Source organism: Hemiscyllium ocellatum, chromosome 2 (assembly GCF_020745735.1).
Source record: "Hemiscyllium ocellatum isolate sHemOce1 chromosome 2, sHemOce1.pat.X.cur, whole genome shotgun sequence".
In the NCBI taxonomy this organism is placed as follows: Eukaryota; Metazoa; Chordata; class Chondrichthyes; order Orectolobiformes; family Hemiscylliidae; genus Hemiscyllium; species Hemiscyllium ocellatum.
In genome coordinates, this window is record NC_083402.1 from 20,628,144 (window position 1) to 20,647,820 (window position 19,677).

At 40.4% G+C, this 19,677-nt stretch overlaps 1 protein-coding gene and 1 long non-coding RNA gene across 2 annotated transcripts in view; one reads left to right on the forward strand and one right to left on the reverse strand.

Annotated features, from left to right (window-relative positions):
* LOC132826834 (uncharacterized) overlaps positions 1-11,543 on the forward strand; it is a 30,975-nt gene extending 19,432 nt beyond the window's left edge. The window contains exons 2-3 of the long non-coding RNA XR_009645920.1: positions 3,433-3,582; positions 11,442-11,543. This is a non-coding gene — a long non-coding RNA (uncharacterized LOC132826834). The remainder of the gene's footprint in view (positions 1-3,432; positions 3,583-11,441) is intronic.
* gpm6ab (glycoprotein M6Ab) overlaps positions 1-19,677 on the reverse strand; it is a 237,787-nt gene that overhangs the window by 158,484 nt on the left and 59,626 nt on the right. The window lies entirely within an intron of this gene.

A 19,677-nucleotide genomic window follows, 5' to 3' on the forward strand; every position in this document is an offset into this window, starting at 1 on the left:
TTCTCATGTACTGAAACACAAGGTGCTCAGGGTTGGAGGGGTTAATTGTTTTCCAGCAAAGATAGAACTAAAATGTCTAAGAAACTGTCGAACCTTGTTCACATCAATCGGCCAATCGTGTTCAATTCACAGACTCACAGCCATTAAGATCCTGTCCAATAATTCGCTTATCTTCTATTTCAGAAGAAAATAATATCATGGTGGCACTATCAGTGCAAGAAAAGACCGGTAGCATCTCGTCACAGGCATTCAACACTGACCTTTACAACACTAGCCACAGCTGAAGAATAAATAAACAGCAATTTGCATTTAAAGAAGAATTTCTTCTAACATTAATTAGTATATATGTTCAATGCTAAAGGTGATAGGGCACCCTGATGAAATAATTTGTGTAGATTAGATTCCCTACAGTGTGGAAACAGGCCCTTCGGCCCAACGAGTCCACACCGACCCTCTGAAGAGTAACCCACTTCCCTCTGACTAATGCACCTAACACTATGGGCAACTTAGCACAGCCAATTCACCTGGCTTGCACACCTTTAGACTGTGGGAGGAAACCCACACAGACAGGGAGAATGTGGACACTCCACACAGACAGTTGCCCAAGGCTGGAATCAAACCTGGTACCTTGGTGCTATGAGGCAGCAGTGCTAACCACTGAGCCATCATGCTGTCCCCAGGTAGATGCAAATCAAATATGAAATTGAATAGCATCATGGCAAAACAATTGATTGATATTAGATTGAGGTATTTGCTTGTGCTTGTTTTAATAGAACCATTTTAGTGTAGCTTTGGTGAAATTTTGCATAGAAACCATATTTCATTTGTTCAGGCTATATGCTTATAGCTCTCACATCCTTCCAGAATGGCAGTTCTACTGTTTTCCAATTACAATATGCAACTGCTGCTTAAATGAATGATTGTCTTAGCCTAAACTGTGCTAGCTGTTGATCATCCTTTGAGCAGAGCAATACTTCCTGAAGCCTACTCTGTCATCTACCCTTAAACAGAGTTATCCAAGCAGGTTATTGTTTTGCTGATTTGCAAAATGATGTCAAATCATCTCTAAAGATCAGAAAGCTGACTTCCTCAAAACATTATCTGTGGAGAAATTGTTGTGAAATCAATTTTCTCCGCCTTATTCCCACCTGACGGAGCTCTGAGTGTATCGCATTTGAATATCCATGTTTCGTTTGTCTGCATTTTCAAACTGTGGAGAGAGATTGTATCAAATGGAAACAATTTTGCGATTGTTCAATCTAACCTCTTAACATCACGTGGCAGGAGTTTGGCTTTTCATACCCCATCAGCTTTTCTACTTTCCTTTTCATTGACAACACCCAATACCTGAACAATTGCATGAATCCCCACCACACACTCAGGCAGTACATTCCAGATCCAACCAATCACTTCATAAAAAGAATTTATCCTCCTGTTGCTATTGCCTATTTTGTCAAACATTTCAAATTGGTGGCTTTTAGTTCCTAATCAGGCTGCCAACAGAGACAAGTTCTGCCCAACCCATTTGTCCAAACCCCTCGTGGTATTGAATACATCTATCAAATATCCTTACAACCAGTTCTTCTTGAAGATGAGTTCTAACTGCTCTCACTTCTCCACTGAAGTCCCCCATCCCCAAAAATATTTTGTGAACCTTTTCTGCACCATCTCTAATGTCTTCTCATCTTTACTAATTTGTGGTGCAAATATCAACTGCTAGTCTCAATATTAACTACCATCTAATTTGAAAATCTGTCACTTCAATCACTGTTCTAGCAAAACTAAGCTGTTCTCAATCTCTCCAACCAGATTAGATTACATTACCTACAGTGTGGAAACAGGCCCGTCTGCCCAAGTCTACACCAACCCTCCGAAGAGTAACCCATTTCCCTCTGACTAATGCACCTAACACTGTGGGGCAATATAGCAAGGCCAACTCACCTGAACTGCTCACCTTTGGATTGTGGAGGATACCAGGGCATCCGGAGGAAACCCACACAGACACAGGGAGAAAGTACACACTCCCCGCAGAGAGTCACCCGAGGCTGGGATCAAATCTGGGTCCCTGTCGCTGTGAGGCAGCAAATTCCACCACATGGAAGGACAAGGGCAGTAGATGTGTTGTACCACCATTACCTACAACCTCCCCTGCAAGCCACACATCATCCAGATTTCTTCATTGTTACTGAGTCAAAATCCTGTAACTCCCTTCCCAATGAAACTGTGACTGTATCTGGAGCCCAAGGACTTTAGCAGCTGTTCAAGGCGGCAGATTGCCAGCACCTTCTCAAGGTTAATGAAAGATGGACAATAAATCTTGATGCAGTCAGCACTGCTATGTCCTGCGAACATTTTCTTTTAAAATTCTACCTTCATGTAACTCAGCCCTGTCATTGAAGTTTGACAAAGCAAATTTTATATTTTGATAATACCAAGGCTTTATGAGGGGTATTTTATCTTTTTTTGAAATGAAGAGATGTAGAGACAGAGGTGACAAGTGGCCTGTTCCGAGTCAATAAACAATTTGTGAGGCTTTGGGTTTTTTATTAAAGTGGACAACAGAAGCAGTGTGAATGGGTGGAGTCAAAGTCCCACAAAATTAGGGTTTTTGTTTAGTTTTCAATGTTTGTTAGGGTTTTGAAGCTGCCATAAATATCTGTCTGCTATAGCAAAATGCTTCATTTTTCTCTGTCAGAATTTTCTCTTGATGTTCTTTCCTCCTGGACTGGAGAAACATTGCATGTGAGACAATCTATTGTAATGAATCTGCCTTTGCCAAGATTGTGCTTTGGGGCTTAATTTGGATCAGTAGCTGTTTAGTAGTTATATGATCTATTAATCTGTCAAGTTTTCCAACGAGTTTCAGCTAGACCAATTCTTCTTTTGTTTGTATTTTAACAGTCTTGCTTAAAGCAGAGTAGTGTAACCAATTGAATTACATCTTGAACACAGCACCTTACACTTGCCTTTAAATAAGATAAAAGTGAAGGTCCAGGCTAGCTCTCTATTTGCAGAGGGTCAAGTCTGGTCCACTTTAATACATACTTCCAGCCATGGTCAGTCAAATATTCAACCTCCTGCACATGTTGAAGAAGATATTCTAGTATTTTCTGAAATATTAACACTTCCTGATGGGCAGCATGGTGGCTCTGTGGTTAGCACAGCTGCCTTACAGTGCTGGAGATCCATGTTCAATTCCAGCCTTGAGTGACTGTTTGTTTGTGTAGAGTTTACACATTCTTTCTGTTTCTGTGTGGGTTTCCTCTGGGTGCTTTGGTTTCCTCGTACAATGTAACGATGTGCAGGTTAGGTGAATTATTAATGGCAAATCTAGGGTTATAGGGATTGGATGGGAGTATGTGTGTGGGTGGGATGCTCTTTGGAGGGTCAGTACAGACTCCATAAGCTAAATGGCCTCTTTCTTCACTGCAGGGATTGTGATTCCCATATCTTGACAGCTACCTCTCTCAAAAGGCCACTGTTGACAATGGGATTCAACATGGGATCAACTGAGCCACCTTGGCCTTCCACAAGCTATGGCAGTGACAGTTTGACAACAAAGACCTTGACAAGTCAACAAAGGTAATATGCTGAGCAATGGTCTTCAAAACTCTCATGTACACCTGAGAGGCTTGAACTGTGTCACATAGAGAAATTCAATCTGCAATGTAGAGTATAGAATGAGTGGCAGTGGAGGGGGACCTAAAAACAATTAGGAGAGCAAAGAGGGTGTGTGAAGAAACGCTGGTAGGTAATGTTAGGGAGAATCACAAGGTATTCTGTAAGTAAATTATAGAGGATAACCAGGGAACAAATACAGGTCATTCAGGGCCAAGGCAGCAATCTGTGCATCTAGCCAGAGGACATTGGTACTTCATTTCTCTCTTCACTCAGGAGAAGAAGGATATAGATACAGAATTTTGGGGGCAGGGCTGGGATGTTCTTGAACAATCTGATATAGGGAGTGAGGAAATATTGGAGGTTTTGGCATGTTTACGAGAGTGCTTTATCCCTAGGGCCAGAGTTATCCCAGGCTGCTGGGGGAGGCAAGAGAGGAAAATACCAGACTCAAACATCTAATTCCTCTCTGGCACAAGTGTCAAGAACTGGAAGATAACTTTTCAAGGAGGATGGTAGGGATAAACCAGGGAATTACAGGTCAGTGAGTCTCACATCAGTAGTAGGGAAACTACTGAAGGAGAGAATTAAATTCCACTTGGACAGACAAGGTTTGACCAGGAATAGTCAGCATGGCTTTGACAGAGGGAGGTTATGTCTAATAAACTTGGTTGGATTTTTGAGGAGATGATCGTTTGTAGATGAGCATAGTGCATTAATGTTGTTCATACAGATTTCAGTAAAACCTTTGACACTGATTTTTTTTTAAATGTAAAAGTACATGGTAACTTGGCAAGATGGATCCAAAATTGGTTTAGTGATAGGAGACAGAGGGTGGTTGTAGAAAACTATTTGTGTGACTACAGGCTACTGTTCAGTTGTTTACCATAGGAATCAGGGCTGGGTCCCTTCTCGTTGGTAATATAAACAAACATTTATAGGTGAGTATGTGGGGGGAATGATAAATAAGTTTGACAGGAAGATTGGCCAAATGGTTGACAGAGTGGAAAGTCTTCAATTATAGGAAGGGATGGACCTAGCTGGTCAGATGGCAGATCAGTAATAGATTGAAATAAACCCTGAAAAGTGCGAAGCATTGCACTTTTGAACACAACATTAGGCAAGTGAGTTTTCAATAAATCGGGGGACACCGGGAAGCTCAGAAGAACAGATAGGTCTTGTGGTGTTGTCTACAAAGCCCTGAAGACTCATAGGGTAAATCAGAATTCATTCAGACATTTACCTTCATCAGTCACGGCACAGATTAGAAGAGCAAGGAGATTATGTGAGTCTGTACACGACTTTGGTTAGGCCATAGTACTGTAAGCAGTTCTCTGCACTGTACTATGGGAATTATGAGGTTGCACTGACAGTGGTGAGAGGAGAATCCTCAGGATGTGGCTGAGGATGGAAGACATCAGCTATGCAGAGAGGCTGGATAAGCTCAGGTGGTTCTCTTCAAAATGGAGAAGGCTGACAGGAGACCTGATCGAGGTGCATACGATAATGAGGAGTGTTGATAAGGTGGTTGTGAAGTAACTGTTCCCTTTAGCTGAAAGGGCAAAAACTAGGGGGCATAATTTTAAGGTGAAGAACAAGAGATTGAAAGGGGATTTGAGGAAAACCTTTTTAACTCAGAGGGCAGTGGGAATCTGAAATACACTACCTGGGAAGGCAGCAGAGATAGGAAACATCACGACCTTTAAAGGTTACATGGATGACCTCTTGAAACGTCATAGCGTTCAGACCAAGTTGGTAAACTGATGAAATGTAGGAATAGTGTAAATAGGTTGACATAGACTTAATGGGCTGAAGGGCCTCTTTTGTGTTGTAAGACTGTGTGATTCTGTAACTCTGTCTCTCTAATGACTCTACTGCATCCTCTCGATTGAACCGCTAGTGTCCCTCTTGCAGTCAACTCCCCAAGCATTCAGGCAAAACTCCTTTGTATCTAGGTAGCCATAAATTATCTCCCCTTGGTTTCTTTCAAACTCAAATGTTGAATCTTTGGCTGGGGGGGGTGGGGGGAGCGGGGTGTGGAGAGACAAAGAAACTCTATAAAGACACTCTGGAGCTCTCCTTGAAGCATTGACTATAATGATTAGGAGGAGCCTGTTCATGATTGGTCAGAATGTTGACAGCATCCATTTGTGTGGCCTTTAGCAATGCTAGCTAGGCCAACATTTATTGCTCATTGCTAACTAACGTAATGGTAATGGTAATCTGTCTTTAATAGCTGCCACATTCTTTGGTATTAAATCACTCTGCCTCCATTCAGGGGAAGGACAATATAGGTCCTGAATTTGAGGAACAAGACTGTGAGGTTCTTGAACAGATTCACACGGGAAGTGAGGAGATATTGGAGGTTTTGGCAGACTTACAATTACACATATCTCCAGGTCCAGATGAGTTGTATCCCAGGTTGTGTGGGAAGTGAGGGAGGAAATTACGAGACACAACTGTTTAATTCCACTCTGGGTACACCCACAATGCTGTTAATTCCATGTTTTTGCCTCAACAACACTGAAGAAATTGTGATATATTTCTAAGTCTGAATGGTATGTGGTCTTGGAGGGAGGTTGTAAAGAATGGCGGTCCAATGCATTTGCTGCTCTTATCATTCATTCTGAACAAAGGCTTGCCTGACTGAAAACATTAACTCTGTTTTTCTCTTTCAAGATGCGGCCAGACCTGCTGCGTTTCTCCAGCATTTTCTGTTTTGATAAGTTAGCCACCTTTGAGTCACACCACCTTAATGATGAGATAGAGTAGTGGCTAAGAAAGAAGGAACAGGAAGCAAATTCTGCTGTCGGGAACCCACTGTCCATCTTGCCCCACAAGCTCAAACATCTAAGCATCAAAATTTAGTTGTGTGAAGAGCCATGGCAGAAACTCATAACCTTGAGTAGACTTTGAATTGACAATTCAACCTCCTTGAATTAATGGCCACCAGCCAACACAAGTGTGACACCCAGAACTGAATGGAATATTATTGATTCCTGATCATAACTGAAGGTTGCAAGCAAGATCAATGCACCTTGTTGTGACTCTCTAGAATGTGCTATGAGCTCACAAGCAATTCATTCACACTGACCCGTAACACTGTACTTCAATTTTAACCTTGTATTAAAGGCTGGGTGAAAGAACAAAGGGCTTATTGTTCTAAACCAGGGGATCAAAGCTTTAGTTTTATATCCCTACAGCTTGCTGAAGGGAAAACATGACTCAAGATTCCTAACATAAACCTGGTTGCTGAGAACAGCATGGGTAGAAGTGTGCATACATAATGACTAGTGAAACTGTTGACCCAATCATTCTTGGTTCAGTTAAATATGCACATGAGGCTAATAAATACGGAAAGCAATTTTCTACTAATTGGGCTACAGGAAGGCATATCCTTTCTTGTAAAAATGTTTTTCAAAGAGTATGATCAGACCAGCAACCTGAACATTTCATGAGTCGATGCACACAGCAGGTCTTCTCCAACTCACTCAGTGGTGGCTGAAGTTCCTAAGCCCCCATTATGCCAGCCATTAGGCTTAAGGGGGTCACACAATCTCCTGACCCTTTTGCTGTTTACCACTTAATGCATTCAGTTGAGCTTAATTCTAGTCATAGAGATATCTACAGAAGGGGTTGTAATCTTTGGCCCAGATCTTAGTACTAATGGCCTGTTGCTGTGTTATGCTCGCACCATTTTCTATTAGAATAATCAGTTTACAAACAAATGAACAGTATCTTCATGAATTCACACTGCCTTACAGTTAATGAAGTGATTTTTGAAGCATAGTTAATGTTGCATTTTTTTTAAATTCACTCATAGCGTATGGGCATTGCTAGCTGGTCAGCATTTCTTCTCCATGCCTAACTGTTCTTGAGCTGGGTGGCTTGCTAGGCCATTTCAGAGGACAGTTGAAAGTCAACCACATTGCTGTGGGTTTGGAGTCACATGTAGGCCTGGTGAGGATGGCAGACGCTGACTTCCTTCCCTTCCCTTTGTTAGATATTACTGCAGGATGTTATACAATGAACTTGTACATTCACCTGTATGGGTGGGTAGGAACTCTTATTCAAATGATAAAACCACAATTCTCCCAGCATGTTAACCTAGATTTTGAAGAATGTGAACTCAGGAACTGCTAGCTATTGGCAAGTGTGCACTTCACTGAGCCATATTTAGCCGCAGGACAAATAATACAAAGATTATTTTTCCTGCCTCTCATTCTAACAATACTGTAGGTCTTCCACTTTACTGCAATGGTAATAGAGATAAGGAAGTTTCAGTTAATAATGCACCACATTAATTGCTGGCATTTATAACTTTCTATTTGCTCCAATGTTATCAAAACATTACCTAGGAGAAAGTGAAGAAGAGCCCTAAAGATGGGCTCATGCCCGAAATGTTGATTCTCCTGCTCCTTGGATGCTACCTGATCTGCTGCGCTTTTCCAGCAACACATTTTCAGCTATCAAAACATTACCAGCAAGATTATAAAAATCAAAATTGCAGCACAGTAGTTGATCATTAAATAAGGAGGTTGAAACTCAGAAATGTTTCTTGATAAGGATTTTGATACAAATGCTTTATATACTTTTGACTATTAGTCATTTTCTTAGTGGATACTTGAAGCATGCTCGACTACTTCTGTCGAGTCCTATCCTCCCTTTCACTATGAAGCACTGTAGCATCACAATGGTGTGCCTTACTTTAACCAATTCATAATAGGAGTTGCCACGAGGGGGGTGGGGTAAGAATCCAAATTAAGATTTGTTCCATGTCCAACAGTTAGTCACTCAAACATGTCATCACTATCACAGTGATCACTGCAACAATACTAAGTAATGCTAAGTAGCTATCACTTGATGCACATTAAGGGAAGATGATTAAACCCTAAGCTTGGATTCTCCTCCCTATAGCCTACTCCATCTTACTTTCTTCCTTTTACACACTCTGGATAACATGTATCACAAATATCTCTTATTATGGCTTGCCTTCAAACTTTGCTTGACATTTTCTCCTGACCTGTTAAATATTTTATACAATGCAAGTTGTTGTTGCACTTATTTAAAAATATAATAAGTAATTATCATGGAAAGTAATATTAAATTGAAGCTTGTTTTGTCTTCTGATGGTGCCCATGGGGCCTAACCGTGTTCCTATGGATACACCTGAATAAAGTTTTGGATAGGAATTGTGAATAGGGGCAGAGGCAACAATGATTAAAGTAGCAGTTTCTTTTCATTAACAATTCCTATTAATCATGGTAGAAGCATTTAAAGAGAACAAAAATTAAATATCAATGGTTCGATGGATAAAGGAATGCTTACACCTTTCACACCTCAGGATAATACAAATTGCTTTCAATCTGAAATACGTTTGAAGTGTAATGTGATACCGACTGTATGATTGACATACTTAATTAAGTTTAGAGTTCAGGATTTTGAATTAGTGACATCTGTGCCTGCAGTTTAATGATTAACACAAAAACAACTTGCAATCAGGTTGCACCTCTACCATCTTAAAATGCATGATGGGTATATTTTTCCATAGCAGATTTGTTTCATTCTCCTTTGCCATTGCTTTGCCTCATCATTAAAATAGTGTGACTCAAAGATTCAAAGGTGGATAACTTGTCAAAACAGAAAATGCTGGAGAAACTCAGCAGGTCTGGCAGCATCCATGGGGAGAAAGCAGAGTTAACGTTTTGAGCCCTGTGGCTCTTGGTCAGAATTCAACCAGCTTCAGTTCATCAGCTCTGTAAAAATATTCGTCTTTTCTGAGCTCAACTTCTTGGGATGGGAGAGGAAAAGTTGTGTATCGACACATAGATCAGGAGCTTGCATTCCTACTCCTGTGGTGACTGTTCAAAGGCAGATGAAGATCAAAGGCGGTTAGGACTCAGTCACAAGGCCGAATTGCTGCAAATATTATTTCCAATTAAATAACCATTCACTACCTTCTAGAATGCCTCAGTTGAACCTATCTCCAGCAGACTACAAGTTAGTACATTCCAAACTGAAAGATTTTTCAGTGGCTAACTCACAGATTGGCAGATAAACAATGTAAATGACCATTAATGATGTTGCTCCTGCTGGTTACCCACTGGTGATAGCTCAATGGTTAGTGCTGCTGCCTCACAGTACTGGGGACCTGGGTTTGATTCCCACCTCAGGCGAATGTCTGTGTGGAGTTTGCACATTCTCCATGTGTCTGCATGGGTTTCCTCCCACAATCCAAAGATGTGCTGGTCAGGTGAATTGGCCATGCTAAATTGTCCATAGTGTTAGTATAGGATAGATGCAGAGAAATGGGTCTGGGTGGGTTACTCTTCGGAGGGTCAGTGTGGACTTGTTGGGTCGAAGGGCCTGTTTCCATAGAGTAGGGAATATAATCTAAAGTTATTGTGGAATGCAGCCATGACACTATTAATCTCCCAACCCCAAGTCATTCATTAGGCCAGGCTCTATGTCCCATTCTTCCCTGTCAACTTCCCATCTGGTAACATAAAGTTAGAGAATGTTATCGTTATTCCTGTGCTCACTAATCTACATTCACTCTTGATCAGATAGCACCTGGACATTATTCCCTGAAATCTCATCCCTTGTGTTCAAATCTCCTTGCGATCTCACCCTTCCTCACTTTCTCAAGTCGTATAACTCTCCAACACCGGTACGTTCCTAAATCAGTGGCCCGTTTTCTATCAATCACTGCAAAGATATCATTCAGTCAATTGGTCCAAATTAAATCCAGTTGTAGACACTCTGAGTTCTGGAATTTCTTTCCGAAGACTGTCGACCTCTCTCTTATTGAATTATTTGCTACATTTTCAACCACATGAGGTATCACCTGCCTCCTTATGTGACATTTTGTTTGAAAACAAATCATGTAGAATAAGAAAAGCATTTTGCTACGCTAGAGGTGCAACCTAAATGCAAGTTGTCATTGATTATCATCTGCATTACGTTGGAATTGAAGCTAATCAATGTTATACGTTTCCAGCAGGAAATGGAAGTGGCTGCAATACAACCAGTTACTGCTCTCATCCAAAAGAAACTCCTTTACTTTTGGCAAATTCCCATGAGATAGGTGAATTGATGCCAGTGTGAACCACTGTGCCTGCAGCTGGTTAACAGTAGCAGAGAAAAGCTGAGCAGCAGCAGGAAAGGTCTCTGGTTATTACAGTGATAGCAGGAAGATGTAGCCCATCTGTTGAGCCAGCAGGATTTAATTGTATTACCACAGAAAGAGCTATGGAGAACATGACGTTTGCATTTCCAACGGCACTACAAAATAGCCTTAAATAACTTCAGAAAAAAGGTACTCAGTACTAACTAAAGCAAATGTGCCACTGCCGGTCCCTATTAATCCACAGACCAATACGATGTAACGAACATGCAATTGAAAAGGCCTGAGACCAATACTCAGCAAATGCTATTTTTTAAAAATGTGGTTCCTACACAGCTCGTATTTTTGCTATGACCTATAAACACATAGATCCAAAAACCAACAAGTCCAGATTATTTAGTAGTGAAAATATAGGAAATAATTCAATAACAGAGAGGTTGACAGTCAAAGAGGTATCGAGAAGAAATTTCAGAACTTGGAGTCTCTGCAACTGGATTTAACTTGGACTAATTAACTGAGCGATAACTCTGCAGTGATTAATGGGAAAGGGTTTTAGGAGCATACCGGTGTTGGAGAGTTATGGGACTGGAGGAAGTGAGGAAGGGTGAGAGCATGGAGAGTCTTGACACCAGCCAACATCAGTTCTGAAGAAGGGTCACTGAACTTGAAATATTAACTCTGTTTTCTCTCTCCACAGATACTGCCTGATCTGCTGAGTTTCCGCAGCAATTTCTGCTTTTGTTTGAACCAAGATCAACGATCGGGAATAGAATAAACATAGGGCCATTTCCAAAAGAAAGAGATGATCCATCAGTCTATTGTTTCTCGAATCAACAATATTAGTTTCATCTGTAGATTACAACAGCTTTGAAAGTAGTTACTGTAGGGACAGCAAAAGATAAAATTGCAGGCTGCCTTCAAAATGAAAGAATGAACAATCAGAGAGATTTTCCCTTCTCAATTTTTCTCATCTTTACCTCAAAACTACTGATATTCACATCTCCATTGCTTGTGCAGATATTACAACAGCTACACTGAATTAGCAACAGCCTGCTTAGCTCGATCATAGGGATTAATTTATTCTGCATTTTGCTGGCACAGAAACCAAATGAGTCATATGTTTTTTTTATTGCAGGAAATTCAGGCAGGAGCTGTTTGCACTAATTTTCCACACACAAGAATTGCGTCCCAATCCCAAATTCCATTCCTAATCTTGTGGTTCTTCCATCAATATTGCTACTGAACCCCAAACATCCTCATCCCCAGTGATTCCCGGGATAGTCTTAAACTAAGAGCTACAAGTACAGCAAAATCACCAATCAATTCAATAAAACATTCAGGACAATTATCTGTATTTAGAGATTGGTTAGAAATGCAGAATGGAAAGCTAATGGAATTCCCAATTAAGGCCTGAGCCACCACAAAAATCCATGAGGTTCAAAGTAATTGGTGTTAATTGGCCCATCAATTAGCCTCACTGATCTCCCACTCCAAACATCCAACTTAATCCTGGGAGAGCTTCCAGACACCAGGAGGCTGCTTGGCAACTTCTCTCATGATTGAGTTGATCTGAATGCTATGTTTCACTCTGCTCATAGAAACTGACCCCTCACAAATGAATAATCAAGGGAGAGGATTTAGATAGGGAATGGGAGAGGGATAACTGTGCTAGCATGGGAAATTGCTGAGACTAGTGTACAAGGGCAGAAAGGAAAAGCCTTCTCTGAAGGTGTGCTGGCTGCAGTAGGACAGAGAGAAATGAAAACAGAAGATTGATTGATGAAGATGCACATTACAAAAGAGACACTGGAGTGATGTGATCTAGCCAACTCTATTGACTGTCATAATGATAGTCAGAAGGATAAGACAGATAAGCATACTCTGTTCACAGTCACAAACTGCTGATGTTGATCAAGGTCATTTTGGCACTCCATGTAGATCAAGAACCTATGAGAAGGATTCAAACATGAGTCAACAAGACATGTGAGAGTCTAAATGGGTGATGATGACCAATCCTATAACTGTAGGCAGGAGAGAGAGATTCGAGTAGATTAGTAATTCAAGAGGATGGAGGGAAGGGAGCAAAGGAAACTCAATAGGCATTTATGGAGGATGAAGCCAATTCATTTTCTCCTCACTTATATATTATTGAGGTTTATAAAATCTTGAGAGGCTTGGATAAAAGTGAATGACAAGGATCTTTTCCCAGGGGTTGGGGGAGTTCAAAACTGGTGGGCATATTTTTTAAAAGAGAGGAAACATATTTAAAAAGGATATGACGGGCAACTCTTTTACAGAGAGTGGTTAGTATGTTGAATGAACTGCCAGACAAAATGGTGGATGCTGGTACAGTTATAACATTTAAAAGACATTTGGATAAGTTCATGGATAGAAAAGGTTTGGAGGGATATGGGCTAAATGCAGGAAGTGGGACTAGCTTAGTTTGGGAACATAATTGGTGTGGACTGGTTGGACCAGAGGATCTGTTTCTGTGCTGTATGCCTCTATGACTCTATAAACAGATGGCTTAGGGTAATTTGACAACCTTACTGATAGTTAAAAGATTGTACAGAAGAGCAAAGAGGGCTGCCCATATTCTGCTCTCCATGGAAAAGTATCACTGCACACAGCTTTTCTCAGTCTGATTAATTCCAGGGAGTCATGCTGGTAATCTCTGAATCACCAATTTACACAATAGTGCTCTGTTCTTCAGTCTTGAATTGAACAGGTAACTGTAGAAAGGATGTGATTAAATTGGGTTCAGAAAAGATTGAACAGGATTTTGCTGGGACTGGAGCAATTGAGTTAAACAGAAAGGCTGGGTAGTTTGGAGCGTGGAAGGATGAGAGCAACCTCATAGAGGTTTATAAAATCACGAGGGGCATAGATAAGGTGTATAGCAAAAGTCTTTTCCTTAGGCAGTGGGTACAGTTGAAACATTTAAAAGATATTCAGATAGGGAAATGAATAGGAATGGTTTAGACAGATATGGACCAAAGGCAGGCAAATGGGACTAATTTAGTTTGGGAAACTTGGTCAGCGTGGACAAGTTGGACCAAAGAGACTGTTTCTATAGAATCTATGGCCACCCAACTGTTGCTTTGTTAACTCCCATCTGCTCAGCCATAAAACAAACAAAAGGTTTCCATTCTCTCATTGAAACTGTTAAATACAGAGACCTGAGGTGAAGGTACATAGTTCCTTGATAGTAGTGTCACACGTAGACAGGTTAGTGAAGAAGACCTTCATCAGAGCTCTGAATACAACTGGTAACATGGTAAGGCCATATGGCACAATGGTAAGGCCATATTTGGAGTACTGCATACAGTCTAATTACCCTGGCACAGGAAGGATGGTGTTAAACCGAAAAGAGTGCAAAAAGGAATTACAATGATTTATGAAGTTTGGAAGAGTTGCACTATAAGGAGAAGCTGGTTAGGCTGGGAATTTTTTCCCCTGGACTGTCGGAGGCTGTGGGGTGACCTTAAGAGGTTTATAAAATCACGAGTGGTATATACATAAAACGAATAGGAGAAAGTGAGGTCTGCAGATGCTGGAGAAGGGCTTATGCCCGACACGTCGAATTCCCTGTTCCTTGGATGCTGCCTGACCTGCTGCGCTTTTCCAGCAACACATTTTCAGCACATAAAATGAATAGCGCAGGGTAGAGGAATCTAAAACTAGAGGGCATAGACTTAAGATGAGAGGGGAAAGATTTAAAAATGACTTGAGCATAACAAAGCATAAATCTTTGGTTGACCCAAATGGCCTGTTTCTACCAGAGGTTTTACTAACATCACTGTGTCAGCTCGTGGGGTGGGTTTTGGGCAGAACTTAGTGCAGGATGCAGAGCAAATGATCCATATCACAGCAAACAGAATAGATTTCAGCAGTACACTTCAGCAAACAGCCTGGAATCTAATTTTAACAGAAAGACTCTCCAAGCAAACTATAAACAACAGAGCTCTCAATACTTCAACTACAGACTCCTGATAAAGCACAAATTCCAGAGAATTAGTCTGGAGGATAGTAGTGTACTTTATCAGTAAAAATCCATCACAGACATTTAGAACAGTACGATCTCACTATGAGATTATTATTTCACTGGACACGTCAGAGGAGGGTCACTCGGGTAATTCTCATTATGGGGGGGGGGGATTGTCTTAATAACTAAGGTTAAACAGCATGTGACTCTCCTCACTAAAGTTTAGAAGAGTGAGACGTGACTTAATTGAAACAGATAGAATTCTTAAGGGACTTGACAAGGAAAATCCTATTTCCCCTCAGGGGAGAGTCTAGGAGCAGAGAGCATAGTTTTAGAATAAAGGGATGCCAGTTTAACACTGAAATGAGAAGGAAGTTCTTCTCTCAGAGGGTTTTATGTCTTTCGGATTCCTTGCCACAGAGAGCTGTGGTACAGAGTCCGTGTGCATTTTAAAAAATTAGATTCTTGATCAGTAGGGGAATCAAGAGTTATGGAGAATACCAAAGTCTATGGATATGAGGAATGTCAGATCATATGAGGAGTTGAATGGCCTACTCCTGTTTCTATTTCTTATGGATTATGGTTATCTTCATTCTGGCTGTTCTCAACTTGCTGCTCTAGTAGGTTTCCTAAAGCTATTTTATTTAGGGTTAAAAGGCATGTGAGACAGCATCTTTAAAATTTAATTTATTCAGGGTTAAAAAGCATGTGAAACAGCATCCTGAATGTTTTATAGACCAAGATGATACATGTTAGTTAGTGAGTACACCTTCAGCTACTAATAACATTAATGAGAATCATTTCTTTGCAGCCCATACAACACAGTTGCCTCATGTCTGAATTCATTGAAATAACTCAAACCATTTTGTGATGGAAAATCAGTATAATTTCATTGCTGACATGGGTTTGGTTAGATGCAGGAAAAAAATATGACTGAGCATTTCCGCTGCTGTTTACATAACAATTAATTATTCAATAATGTCACATGATGCAAAGCTGGGAAACATTTTTGAACTTCCAACCCCACATAAAATTGGCTTAATTACTTTGTTGAATGGGCGGATTGAAACTTCTCCACTGAATTTATGATCTTTGATATTCATGAACTTCTCAGGTCTTCATGAATGTATCATATCTGAGATATTTACTAGAAACAGTGTTCTGTTTCTCTGCTTTCTGTCTCTCCTCGGTGTCTCTGACACACATGACTACACAACTTCCTTTTTCCTATAATTATTTAAATCAATCTGTTTGGACTTATTATCTCACACCTCAAGGGCAGGTGGGACTTGATCCTGGACCTTCTAACCCAGAGATGAGGATGCTCCCATTGCAGTCCATGCCCATTCTGATCACTACATGCTCCTTAATGCTATAATTATTCCGATCCATTGGGATCAGCCGGGTTTCTGGTATTCATACTACATCAAAGGCTGGAAGTTTCGGTAGAATTTCATGAAGTGTACTCCGCACCTACACAGCTCTGAAAGAAGTTGAGAAGATTTGAAAGCAAACATATGACGAGAACTTTGAAGATCCAATGAAAATGATTGATTGGAGAAGAAGTTAAAACATTGAACAACGTTTTGCAACAAATTGCCAAATATTCCATCAGAGATTACTTAATGTCAAGCATCGAGAACTGAATGGACAGAAGACACAAACACGTGAATTCAGAGCAAGAGCAGGCCATTCAGCCCCTTGACCTGCCTCTGCCAGTCAATATGATCATGGCTGATTTGATTCCTCCACATTCTGGCTGATCTCTGATCACCTTACACACCCTTGTTGATCAAGAATCTACTTCAAAAATATTCCAGGGGTCTGCTTCCATCACCTTTGAGAAAAAGAGTTCCAAAGACTCAGTGTGAGAGAAACAATTAACGTCTATCAAGCCATAGAAAGTCAGCAAGGAAGCTATTTTGTGAGAGAGATAAATGTATTTACCACCTCGATTGAAGTGAAGTCTTAAGCTGAAAATGTGTTGCTGGTTAAAGCACAGCAGGTTAGGCAGCATCCAAGGAATAGGAAATTCGACGTTTCGGGCATAAGCCCTTCATCAGGAATTCCTATGAATATACGTCGAATTTCCTATTCCTTGGATGCTGCCTAACCTACTGTGCTTTAACCAGCAACACATTTTCAGCTGTGATCTCCAGCATCTGCAGACCTCATTTTTTACGTGAAGTCTTAAGACCAGGTGATAAAAATTAAAAACTTAAATAATACTATTTTACTCTCAATGGATAGATAGTTTCAAATCCAGGTAGGATTAATTAGACCAATTAAGGATTAGCTGTTGCTGTCTTGACACAGAAAGCCTGGAGCCTGAAACCTTGTTATTCATGTTGGAATCTTGTAAGAGTTAAAAGGACCAGTGGAAGAGCATTTCTTAATGGGACCAGTGAGTCCCTATACTCAAGTACATCTTGGATGCCATTGACCTTATAAAGTCAGAGATTCCAGAACTGGGGAATAGTGGCCCAATAAGTGCCCACACCCAAAGGACAGCACCAAATGTGTCTAACATGGCCAGATTTGTTCACTTTGAATCATCGCAACCTGCAACATCTCGTCTCCCTCAGTTTGGTATCATCCATCTCTTGCATTGGGTCTTGTCTGGAATGGGGACACAGGAGCACTGGGTACATGGAATCGCTAACATTTGCTTCCAGCCACTGATCCTGATCTTCACAAAACAATTGGGACCACGAGAAATGAATAAATTAATCCCACGAGTTATGTTAACTAGCAGTAGATGATTTAACAAGTTAATCAGTGATTAATCATAGAATAAGAGTCCAGAACTATCTAATTATGCCCACATCAGCTCTTTTAAAGCGCTGTCATTTTTTAAAAGTTTATTTGTGGGATGGTGATAGTGTTTATTGCCCATCCTCAACTGTCCAAAAGGTAGATAAGAGTCACCACATTGCACTGAGTCTGGTGTCACATGGATGTAAGGTTAGCAGATCTGCTGCCCTGATGAACATGAGTCAACCAGATGTTTTCTTTTCCCCCAACCATGAACAGTAGTTATATGAATACCATTAGGCTAACATCTCTATTCCAAAATTTTGTTTCTACTCTACCATGGTGGGATTCAAACCCAAGTCCATCTGGGTTATGACTTTCATGGTGTTACCTGTCCACCTCCCCTTCAACCCCTCCAGCCTACTCTTTCTCCATAGTATTGCATTTCTATTCATTTTAACTTTTTGAAGGTTATTGTAGTGAATGGAACCAGGTGGAATGCATTGACTATGAGATCCTTGAATGAGGTTGTTAACCTGAGCCAATCAGGGACCACTGAGCCTTAGCTAGGAACAGGAGATTCAGAATGTCATCTTTTCAGGGATTGACTCTGAGCTGGCTGGCCACAGCCAGTGCACTGTGCATATGTAAATAAAGGGTTGCTTGTCAGCAAAGAGGCTATGGCAAAATCTCCACTTTTCAGGAGCTGGCAATCCATAGCCTCCATGCTGACAAGTTACCTTTCATTTACGTGTGCACAGTACACTTCTGAATCCCCTGTTTATATCTAAGGCCCAGGACTCTTTCGTGACCCAGGTTAACAACCCCGATCAAGAATCTCATGGTCAATGAGATCCACCTGATTCTAATCACACAATTACTAAGTCCCCTTCTACTATCCTTTCAAAAAACACACAACACTGCATTCCAGATAACAACAAATCATGTATTTCAGGAAAACATGCTAATGCTTCAAATTACAGGATGCTCTGTTTGCCTATTCAATGAGATTCAACAGTTACGTCAGAATTTTCTTTTTCCTGACTCTTCAAACAGCACTGATTTTCAAATACTGCAAGGCTCAACACCCTCAATCTCAAACCCCTCAGGATTAATACAGCCCAAATTAAACGTCAAGCATGATTTAGGTTTATACGAGCATCAAAGATCATTAGGGATTAGGAGTTTAACACATAGTCAAACCAATTTAAGCTTCAAATAACCATTAAGAAATAAAGAAAGACATTAGTACTGGCACTGATATATGCAAAATGCAACATATTTGGCAATTTCATTACCTACCTGAAGAGGGGATCCTTAAAAGCTGGTGGCCTGCATCTTATAATCAACATTCCTCATAAAACTATTGAATAAATTAGCTATCATGAATGGAATACAGGATATAGTTCCTTTAATCTTTGAAACAAAGAAAAGCACTATAATATAATATCCACGGAGTGCATAACCAATATTCCCAAAGGACAACTGTAGTTCATCATCTTGATGCTGTGGGTTGTTTACTCATAAACCACTGCTCATAACTTACCCAGGCTATGTTTCAGCTGAGTTAATTTAAGCAGTGCACGAGAGATAAATCATTCCCTTGCTTTATTACACTGGAAGGGAAATTCAACAACAGATGGGCATTTTTGAAAAATCATTGTTATTGTTTTTCTAGCAGTCAACTCTATTTAATCAGAATCTCCATTTTCTTGCCTCACCAACTGATTTTCTGTTCCACCTAGGAATATCACAAATGCACAGAAGTTGCACAATGAGTCATTTTTGCTGTGCCGTTTCGTAAACAAGCATATCCTATCATTAGAAATGTTTATCTGTTCATTGCTCACTGAAGAGCATAAAGACATGAACGGGATACCCTCACCCTGGTTTTCAGCAGCAATTTGCTTATATAATTTACAGCACACATTGAAATTTGAAAAAAAAAGTAAGGCGGCATATTCCAACAAAAATTACCACACAGCTAATAAAATGAATATAGACTGAGGTGATAAGTTTTAAGAAGCATCTTAAAGGGGAAGTTGTAGAGGTGAAGAGGCAAAGATATCTAAAAAAAGGAATTAGAAAGCTAAGGGAGCAGATAGCTTACAGCACTGTCATCAATCATAGAGAAAGGGGACAAGCGATGCACACCAGTTGGAGAATATAATTTCTTCAAGAATTGTGCAACTGG